This window comes from Octopus sinensis, linkage group LG8 (genome assembly GCF_006345805.1).
Source record: "Octopus sinensis linkage group LG8, ASM634580v1, whole genome shotgun sequence".
Lineage (NCBI taxonomy): Eukaryota > Metazoa > Mollusca > Cephalopoda > Octopoda > Octopodidae > Octopus > Octopus sinensis.
In genome coordinates, this window is record NC_043004.1 from 21,125,478 (window position 1) to 21,135,462 (window position 9,985).

General features: G+C 40.7%; 1 long non-coding RNA gene across 1 annotated transcript in view; it reads left to right on the forward strand.

The window, feature by feature from the left end:
- LOC118764504 overlaps positions 1 to 9,413 on the forward strand; it is a 12,080-nt gene extending 2,667 nt beyond the window's left edge. Inside the window, exons 2-3 of the long non-coding RNA XR_005000316.1 lie at positions 8,391 to 8,394; positions 9,400 to 9,413. This is a non-coding gene — a long non-coding RNA (uncharacterized LOC118764504). The remainder of the gene's footprint in view (positions 1 to 8,390; positions 8,395 to 9,399) is intronic.
- The last annotated feature ends 572 nt before the right edge of the window (positions 9,414 to 9,985 follow it).

Here is a 9,985-nt window from a genome sequence, read left to right on the forward strand (position 1 = left end):
TCACCACCACCACCACCACCAACACACCACCACCACCTTTACTGCTACTACTACCACTACCACCACTATCACCACCTCTACTGTTGCTGCTACCACCACCACCACCTCTACTACTACTACAATACTACTACTACTACTATATCAATAAGAGAATTATTTACCTCCTACCTTATTTCCTTCACTCTTCTCTTTCCCACAGGTAAACTTGTTGCCAAACTTTACCAAACTGAAATCAATTGATATAAATAACAGATCAATAAACTGAAGGAAGATAATGATTAATTAGGGCAGCAGACATAATCAGTCGAAATCTATTGACATGGTTACCTACAACTGCAACAAGGACAACAATAATACAACCACAGCAACACTACCACCGGCAAAGCTCCAGGCTCTGACGCCATCCCTGCAGAGGTGTTCAAGTCGGGAGGCCCCACCATGATCAGTCAGCTCACCAGCCTGTTCCAGTCGATGTGGGACAGGGAACAACTCCCTCAAGATTTCCGGGATGCAACAATCGTCCACATTTATAAGCGGAAAGGAGATCGGCAGTCCTGCGACAACCACCGAGGTATTTCCCTCTTGTCCATAGCAGGCAAGATCCTGGCCCGGGTCCTGCTTGACCGCCTTCTGGAACACTTGGAGCAAGGCCTTCTCCCTGAGAGCCAGTGTGGCTTCCGTGCGGGTCGAGGGACCACTGACATGATATTCGCCGCCCGCCAGCTCCAGGAGAAATGCATGGAGCAGCACCTTGACCTCTGCATGACCTTTGTTGACCTCACCAAGGCCTTTGATACAGTCAGTCGGGAGGGACTATGGAAGGTCATGGGAAAATTTGGTTGCCCCAGCAAATTTATTGCAATTGTCCGCCAGTTCCACGACGGAATGACAGCCAGAATCCTTGAGGACGGCGACTCATCTGAAGCCTTCCAGGTGACCAACGGAGTCAGGCAGGGCTGTGTCCTGGCCCCAACACTGTTCAGCATCATGTTCTCGGCAATGATGTCCGACGCCTTTAGGGACTGCAAGTCCGGTATCAACATCAAGTACAGGACAGACGGAAACTTTTCAACTCCAGGAGATTGCAGGCTGTCACAAAGGTGAGGGAGACAGTCGTCAGAGACTTTCTCTTTGCTGACGACTGCGCCCTTAATGCAATCGATGAGCAGGAGATGCAGCTCGAGATGGACAGGTTCTCATCAGCCTGTGACAACTTCGGTCTCACCATCAGTGCAAAGAAAACCGAAGTGATGTTTCAGCCAGCCCCCGGCAAACAATACCATGAGCCTCAGATAAGGGTGAACGGACGGATCTTACGAGTGGTGGAAAACTTCACCTACCTGGGCAGCACTCTCTCCTGCAATGCCAACATAGATGCTGAAACCATCAACAGAATCTCCAAGGCAAGCAGCGCGTTTGGGAGACTGCGAGAGAAAGTCTGGGAGCGGAGAGGAATCAGCCTCAACACCAAGCTGAAAGTCTACCGGGCAGTCGTGCTTACCACTCTACTATACGGCTGCGAGACGTGGACTGCTTACCGAAGGCACGAGCGCCAGATAAACCACTTCCATCTCAGGTGTCTTCGGAATCTCCTTCACATCCGCTGGCAGGACAAAGTCCCAGACACGGAAGTTCTGAAGCAGGCAGATCTCCCTAGCACCATCACAATCATGCGCAAGGACCAGCTGAGATGGGCGGGCCATGTCTCCCGCATGTCCGACACTCGCATCCCAAAACAGCTCTTCTACGGTGAACTCGGCCAGGGCAGGCGCAAAGTCGGAGGGCAGAAAAAGCGCTACAAGGATAGTCTCAAGGTCTCTCTCAAAGACTTCTCCATCGGAACAGAGACCTGGGAGACACTTGCTGCCAACCGCTCATCCTGGCGCAGCGCAATCACCGTGGGAGCAGGGACAGCCGAGGAGGGACGGATTCGGTCAGCGGAGCAGAAACGTCAGATGCGTAAAGTCAGAGCCGCCTGCACCAGTAGCACTGCCCCTACCCACTTCTGCCCCACCTGTGGGAGGGGCTTCCTTGCCCGGATTGGCCTCACCAGCCACCTCCGGTCTCATGGCGGCAGTTCCATCAGATGATGTCAGTTGGTCATCTTCGAACCGAAGGACGAACATTATTATTACCACCACCCTCACCACCACTAGAAATACTAATATCTGTGCCAATCATTAACAACAGCATCACCACTAGCAACAACAATGACACCCCCCCACACACACCCAGCAGTACTGCCAACAACAACAACAATAACAGTGCTACCCTCACCCACCAGCCATACCAGCACCACTGTTGCCGCCCTTGCCACCACCTTTATTAACAGCTGGACCAAAATAACAACAATACAAATAATTATTACCATGTGAAGGAAGAGCTGTTACAAGAATTTGAACCCTTATCCACAACTTTGCAACAAACTCAAATAAATATATGTGTGTGTGTGTGTGTGTTATAACTGATTTATTTCACTTCCAGAAATAACTTACATTGACCTGCTGAGAAGATAGTGTTAACTCTTAAGTTGTTGCTCAGCCTGTTGGAAATAACAACTAAATCTCTCTCAGATCACACCCAACCACTGTTTTTTTTTTTTAGATGGAAGGATAAGTTTTCTTATATAGAATTAGAAGGGTCATGACAGGGATGCCCTCAATAATAAGTCTGTCTAGACTGAGGCAAACTCAAGTTGAAAAACATCAATAGTTACTAATGTCTCTTTAGATATTTGAGCTGTTATTCTGCTGTTTAACAGTGATGTACCAACAGATTTACTGCTATGGCCTACAGTAGTTTTTATACTGTCTGTAACCCATACAATCTTACTTGTGACCCACACAGTATTTTCTAAATAAAAGCAAATATCAATGATGAACCATTATTCAAACTTTGATTGACCTTGTGCCAAAATTTGAAACCATTATTCATGCTATGATAATAGCAAAAAGCAGCACTGTCCGCTCTTTGTGTGGCCCACATCTAAGCTATACAACTTATTTCTGTATGCAACAATCACAAAGTCTGAGGTCTATGCATTATTGCTGTATATAACATTGACAAAAAAAAAAAAATTAAATTGCACTTAATCTATTTTATTTGAAGTACAAAGCATCTAAATAACTATCTTGTTTTATTGCAAATTTTGAATTTGTATTTGAAAGTTTTCCACTCTTAATTTTCCTATCCACAAACTGAATTTATTGTTTATTCAATAAGTTAGCTATAAGCCAGCTGTATTAAAACTTTCAAATTACATTTAAAAAAAATCTATTTTAGTACTTCATGTTAGACAAGAATTAGAACATTAGATGTCTTCATAAAATTAAGTATTCATGTCAGTTTTATGAAAAGTTTGTGGTTAGCAAAGAAAACTGTGTAAGTCTATAGACACATGACAATAAACTCTTTTTCAATATCACAAGCACACGGTCACTACAGAAATCAATGATAAGTGCAAAGCTTACTACTAAACCATCATACACTAGACCTCACTCTATTCCATTGTGATAATATATCTTCGATGTTGCCAAAACAGTATGTATAGGAACTAATCTTTTCTTTTCAGAAGTACATACAGTCTGATTAACTATAGACCATCTACAAAGGTGAGGTGTGATTAGCATTGAGGATGTGACTGACATTTGTATAATGTAGCTACACAATGTAGCTATACACACATTGAGGATACGGCTCACGCATCTTACATAGTCCTTCCCTCCCACTTTCTTCTTTATTGTTTTTCTTTTGCTATTTTTATTTAGTTATTATTCTACTTGCTTCTAGCAAATTACATCCTTGTGCCAAAATTTGAAACCATTATTTGAAACCAAAAGATCCGTATTCACACTTTTACTTTAGGGATACCATCTACATATTTTGTATAGGGTAGTTACTCACACACATACACACATGTACATACACTCACACTCTCTCTCTCTCACACACATACACACATGCATGCAGAGAAACCAACACTAAATATTTATACTTGTTATGCTGTAAATAACACCCAACCATCTCTAAATTCATGATACATGAGACTACATTCAGGCAATGTAGTACTAAATACATGATGTCTGAAAGCAATACTTGGATACTGGGATGGAACTCTTTTTATCTTAAGTGTGTTCAATCTGGGGTGACTTGGGGCCAGTGCTATCTAAAGGCAGGGGCACACTGGGCAATTAGGGATTCATTTCTGATCTATGTATGATTTGTCTTGCTGTCAATAAATAAATACTATAGGGCCCAGTATATTGATTTGCCTGGGGGCCTACAATGCTGCTAAGACAGCTTGCCCGGGGTTAAACATCAACAATAACACACACACAAATGATCTAACATGCACACCATGAAATCTTTAGCAAATTGATAAAGACTCACCAACCATTGAGCAAAACTGCTTTAGTATTATTCATACATATCTCATTCTCCCATCTACTAATCCTACCATATTTATAACAACCTTACCCAAAGAGTAAGTTACACAGTGTATAGGCGTAGGAGTGGATGTGTGGTAAGTAGCTTGCTTACGAACCACATGGTTCCAGGTTCAGTCCCACTGCGTGGCACCATGGGCAAGTGTCTTCTACTATAGCCTCGGGCCGACCAAAGCCTTGTGAGTGGATTTGGTAGACGGAAACTGAAAGAAGCCCATCTTATATATGTAAAAGCGGTGCTCCAGCATGGGCACAGTCAAATGACTGACACAAGTAGAAGAGTAAAAGAGTGTAAGAGATAAGTACAAAAGAAATATTGTACCTAAGAATAAGGTATTTCTTGGATCTCAGTACATATTTGCATATATTGGTTTCAAATTTTGACACAAGGCTGGCAATTTCAGGTAAAGGGGTAAGTTGATTACATTGACCCCATTGCTTAACTGGTACCTATTTCATTGACCCTGAAAGAATGAAAGGCAAAGTCGTCCTCAGCAGAATTTGAACTCAGAACATAAGGACAAATGAAATGTTACTAGTATTTTGCCCAGCGAGCTAGCAGGATTCTTGTTCTAGCAATTCTGCCAGTTTGCTGACTTAATACTGGCATGATTTGAAAAACAGTTGTTTATAGAAGAGAAGTGGAACCCAGAAGAAGCTCTGGTGTATTTTCTTCCTCCTCTACTTCTCCAAAACAACAAATTGGTAAAAAAGTGGGGGTTTTTTTTTTGATTTTTGAGACAGTGTTTTATGACTGAGTTATCTACTTCTTGTGAACCCTTTCGATTGCCTCTTGCAACACATAGAGAAATGATGTACTTAATCTAATCTAAAGGTATGATGTACACAGCTGCATATAGACACGATATATATATATACATAGGCATAGGAGTGGCTGTGTGGTAAGTAGATTGCTTACCAACCACATGGTTCCGGGTTGTCTCACTGCTTGGCACCTTATGCAAGTGTCTTCTACTGTAGCTTCGGCCCGACCAAAGCCTTGTGAGTGGATTTGGTAGACAGAAAGTGAAAGAAGCCCGTCATATATATGTATATATGTGTGTGTGTATATATGTTTGTGTGTTTGTGTTTGTCCCCCAACATCGCTTGACAACCGATGCTGGTGTGTTTACATCCCCGTAAGTTAGCGGTTCGGCAAAAAGAGACCAATAGAATAAGTACTAGGCTTACAAAGAATAAGTCCTGGGGTCGATTTGATTGACTAAAGGCCGTGCTCCAGCATGACCAGAGTCAAATGACTGAAACAAATAAAAGAGTAAAAGTGTATACATATATACAAAGAGAAAGAGAGAGAGAGAGAAACAAAAATCTAAGGAGTATATTGATGGTCAGTGACAATAGGGCTTGTATTATTTGACAGAAAAAGCCAAGTGAGATAGCTATGCTGAATGGAGTATCCAACATTTTAGATGGAGTCCTCCTTCAAAATAAATATGACAGACGGGGAATAGAATACAGACAGCAGAGTATTTACATTATTTCTGTTTGAAAAATTGGCAGTAGCTGATGAGGAATGCAAGATGTGAGCTTCATCTGCTGACAAGAAATAGTAGGAGAGAAAAAACTGGGAGAGACAGAGAGAAGGAAAGAGAAATGATAAGAAGAAGAGACGTAGATGAGTGGAGAGAAAAACTGAAGTGAAAGGAGAACAATAGGATAAGAACGGGATTCTGACCTCGGTAGAAGTGTAAGAGAAGAAGGAAAAACATTAATTTAAAATTGTTTGTGACATGATTCCAAGTTTCAGTGAGCAACGCTGTTCATGCTATTTCCTTAAGTATGTAGATCCATGATGAACAGAGACACTGCACATTGATAATAGAAAGGCCTATTGTGTTGATGTGGGTGGTAACAAGTTTGCCTGGCGTATATAATAGTGTGATTCAAACGTGCTCCCAAAAGTAATTGGCAAGGTGACAACCCGTTTTCTCAATCTATAATGTACCATAAAATTTGCAGATGATGCAATATATGAGCTTGGAAAATGCAAAATATAAACTTGTAAGATGCACAACTAAAATTTAGAGTAAGGTGTTACTGTGACTTTAGCCTGATGATGGTTATAATGATTTTAATGTTGCAACATTGATGAGTGTATTTAAAAGTGCCTGGTTGTGTATGACTGGAGGCTATGGGGCTTCTAACAAGGGGGTTGCTGAGAGGCTTATTACTTTTGAAGGCGCAGGAGTGGCTGTGTGGTAAGTAGCTTGCTAACCAACCACATGGTTCCGGGTTCAGTCCCACTGCATGGCATCTTGGACAAGTGTCTTCTGCTATAGCCCCGGGCCGACCAATGCATTGTGAGTGGATTTGGTAGACGGAAACTGAAAGAAGCCTGTCGTATATATGTATATATATGTAAGTGTGTGTGTATATGTTTGTGTGTCTGTGTTTGTCCCCCTAGCATTGCTTGACAACCGATGCTGGTGTGTTTACGTCCCCGTCACTTAGTGGTTCCGCAAAAGAGACCGATAGAATAAGTACTGGGCTTACAAAGAATAAGTCCCGGGGTCGATTTGCTCGACTAAAGGTGGTGCTCCAGCATGGCCGCAGTCAAATGACTGAAACAAGTAAAAGAGTAAAGAGTAAGAGTATGGAGAGATCAGAATCCCTGTGAGGTAGGATTTGGAAGTTGCAAAATTAGTTTGTGTTTCGATGGCAGGATGGATGGGTGAAAGGTGAAAGAAGGTAGAATCTGATCTGTAGTTTGTTGTGTGTAAAAAGAGTAAGAGAGTAGTGGTGTGGTTGATTGCCGGGTGGTGTGCAGGATCCACAACTAATAAAGGAACACTCGATTCAAGAAGAAATGTTGAATTTTCTCACAGCTAGAATGAAAATCAGAATCAATTCTACAGAGTCAGTGAAACCTAAAGAATAGAGAGAATAGTATGACAGATTTAGTTTGCTAGGAGGGAAAGGGAAAATAATGAAAATAAAAATGTGAGACAGTAAAATTATTGTGGACAGAGGTTGATAGGTGGATATTGTTGCTAGCAACATAGATGTTGAGAAAACTAGTGGAGGTGTTTAGATATAGATAAGGTGTGTTTGAATGGAAAGAGTTAAGAAAAGAGATTAACCTGTTGAACTGTTGTCTGGTGAAGGTGATAGTATTGACACAGCTATCAATATAACTGCCATTTAACTTTGGGGTGGGTCCCATGAATTGAGCAAAGCTTTGCTCCTCACTGTAGCTTTCAAAAAGGCGTGCAAATCCATGGTGTGATGCCACGTACAAAGTCTACCTTAAGCCCAGTCGGGTCTATGTTTAGCTTTCATGTTAGGAATTTAGATTCAGCTTCAACAACTAGATCATCAGCATATAGGAGACCCTATTGACACCTAGTCTTAAATTTTTTTGTGATGGCTTATAAAATTATGATAAATAGCAGAAGACTTGTGAACTGAACATTGATGGACTCCTACCTTCATGTAGATATCATCATTTTAGCATCCATTCTTCCATGCTTGTATGAGTTGGACAAATGTATTGATGCAGATTTTCCACACCAAGATGCCATTCTTGTCACCAATCCTAATTTTACCAAGCAAAGTTCTATTTCCTCATAGCCAGACATGTTTCCACAGGATACTAGAAATGAATGACATACATTTACAAAAATCATGTAATGTCAAGAGAAGGAGATACAAATATGCACATGCTCACACACATGCAAAGACACACACACACACACACACACGTAAGCACCCTACTGCACACACATGTATTCCACTTTTGAGTTATCTCTACAGATTTACCATAAAATTTAGAGCCAGTACTGAAAGTTACAAGATTTTGTATATGAATATGTCTATGTAAACAATGCAAGTAAGTAATGAGTGTATATGCATATTTCAGGAGTTATTGCTCCTTCTTCAGCAACACACCCAAGCCATTAACTATATACAAAATCAGCCACTAAGTTTAGTAGCATAACAGATTTGGATAGATCAATTTATATATATAATGCATTCCTGGCAGCTGCTATATGCATATTAATTGTTGGTAGGGATACCCATTATTTTTTTTTCTATCTTCAATCTCATTGTTCCATAGAAAATCTATAGAGATACTCTTTTACTTGTTTCAGTCATTTGACTGCAGCCATGCTGGAGCACCACCTTTAGTTGAGTAAATTGACCCTAGGACTTATTCTTTGTAAGCCTAGTACTTATTCTATAGGTTGTCAAGCAATGTTGGGGGGACAAATACAGACACACAAAGACACACACACACACACACACACACACACACACACACATACACACACACACATACACACACACACACACAACACACACACACACACACACACACACACACACACACATACACACACACACATACACACACACACACACACATATATATATATATATACATATACATATATATGACAGGCTTCTTTCAGTTTCCATCTATTAAATCCACTCACAAGGCTTTGGTTAGCCCGAGGCTATAGTAGAAGACACTTGCCCAAGGTGCCACACAGCGAGACTGAACCCAGAACCATGTGGTTAGTAAGCAAGCTACTTACCACACAGCCACTCCTACACCTATAAATAAGATAGCTTTAAAATTATTTAATTTCTCTGCTAACATAAAAAGTAGGATACAGCATTTACTTGTAAACTTTTAATATACTTAGTAGTATATTATGACAGCAAAACAAAATATGATGTTCCTATGAGAAATTAATATATATGCACCAGCTGCCAGGAATGTGTTTAATACATAAATTGCTCTATCCAATAGTGTTACACCACTAAACTCAATGGCTACTTAAGGTAATTTGTTAGTTGGTTAGATATTTAACTGATTAAATAACAATAAAGAAGTGATATTGAACCAGTGCATGTGTTTATTATTATTGGTGTAATTGACCTCCCAAAACACAAAAAAATTTGTTTCAATACATGAATTCAGATCAAGAATCTTGCAAACCAAATGCAAAAATGAAGTAAATATATATATGTTTTATTTTTTACTGCTTCTGACATTAGATTGCAGCCATGCTGGAGCAGCACCCATAAGAAATTTTAGTCAAATGAATCAATCCTAGTACTTGTTTTATTTTTAAGTTTGGTACTTATTCTATTTGTCGCTTTTGCAGAACCATTAGGCTACAGGGATGTTAACACACCAGGACTGGTTGTCAAGAAGCAGTGGGGGACAAACACAGACTCAAACACACACACACACACATGGCTATTTTCAGTTTTGATTAGCCAAACCCACTTGGTTAGCACAAGGCTATCATAGAAGACACTTGCAAAATGCTTCATTGCACGTTGCTCCAGTCCCCTTTTGATTAAGGGGAAGTGATAGCCTGCTTGCCTAGCCAGCGGGGTGCATCATTTGATGGCTAAAACAAGGCAAATCGCATTATGGTCAGTGATGTGTAACAGTACCTGATAGTTTGGTTGGTCACATGATTATGTGGTGTGCATTATGATTGATGAGGGAACAATCTTACATCCCTTTACGGCAAGGGATATGTGAAACTGAACTTAATGTC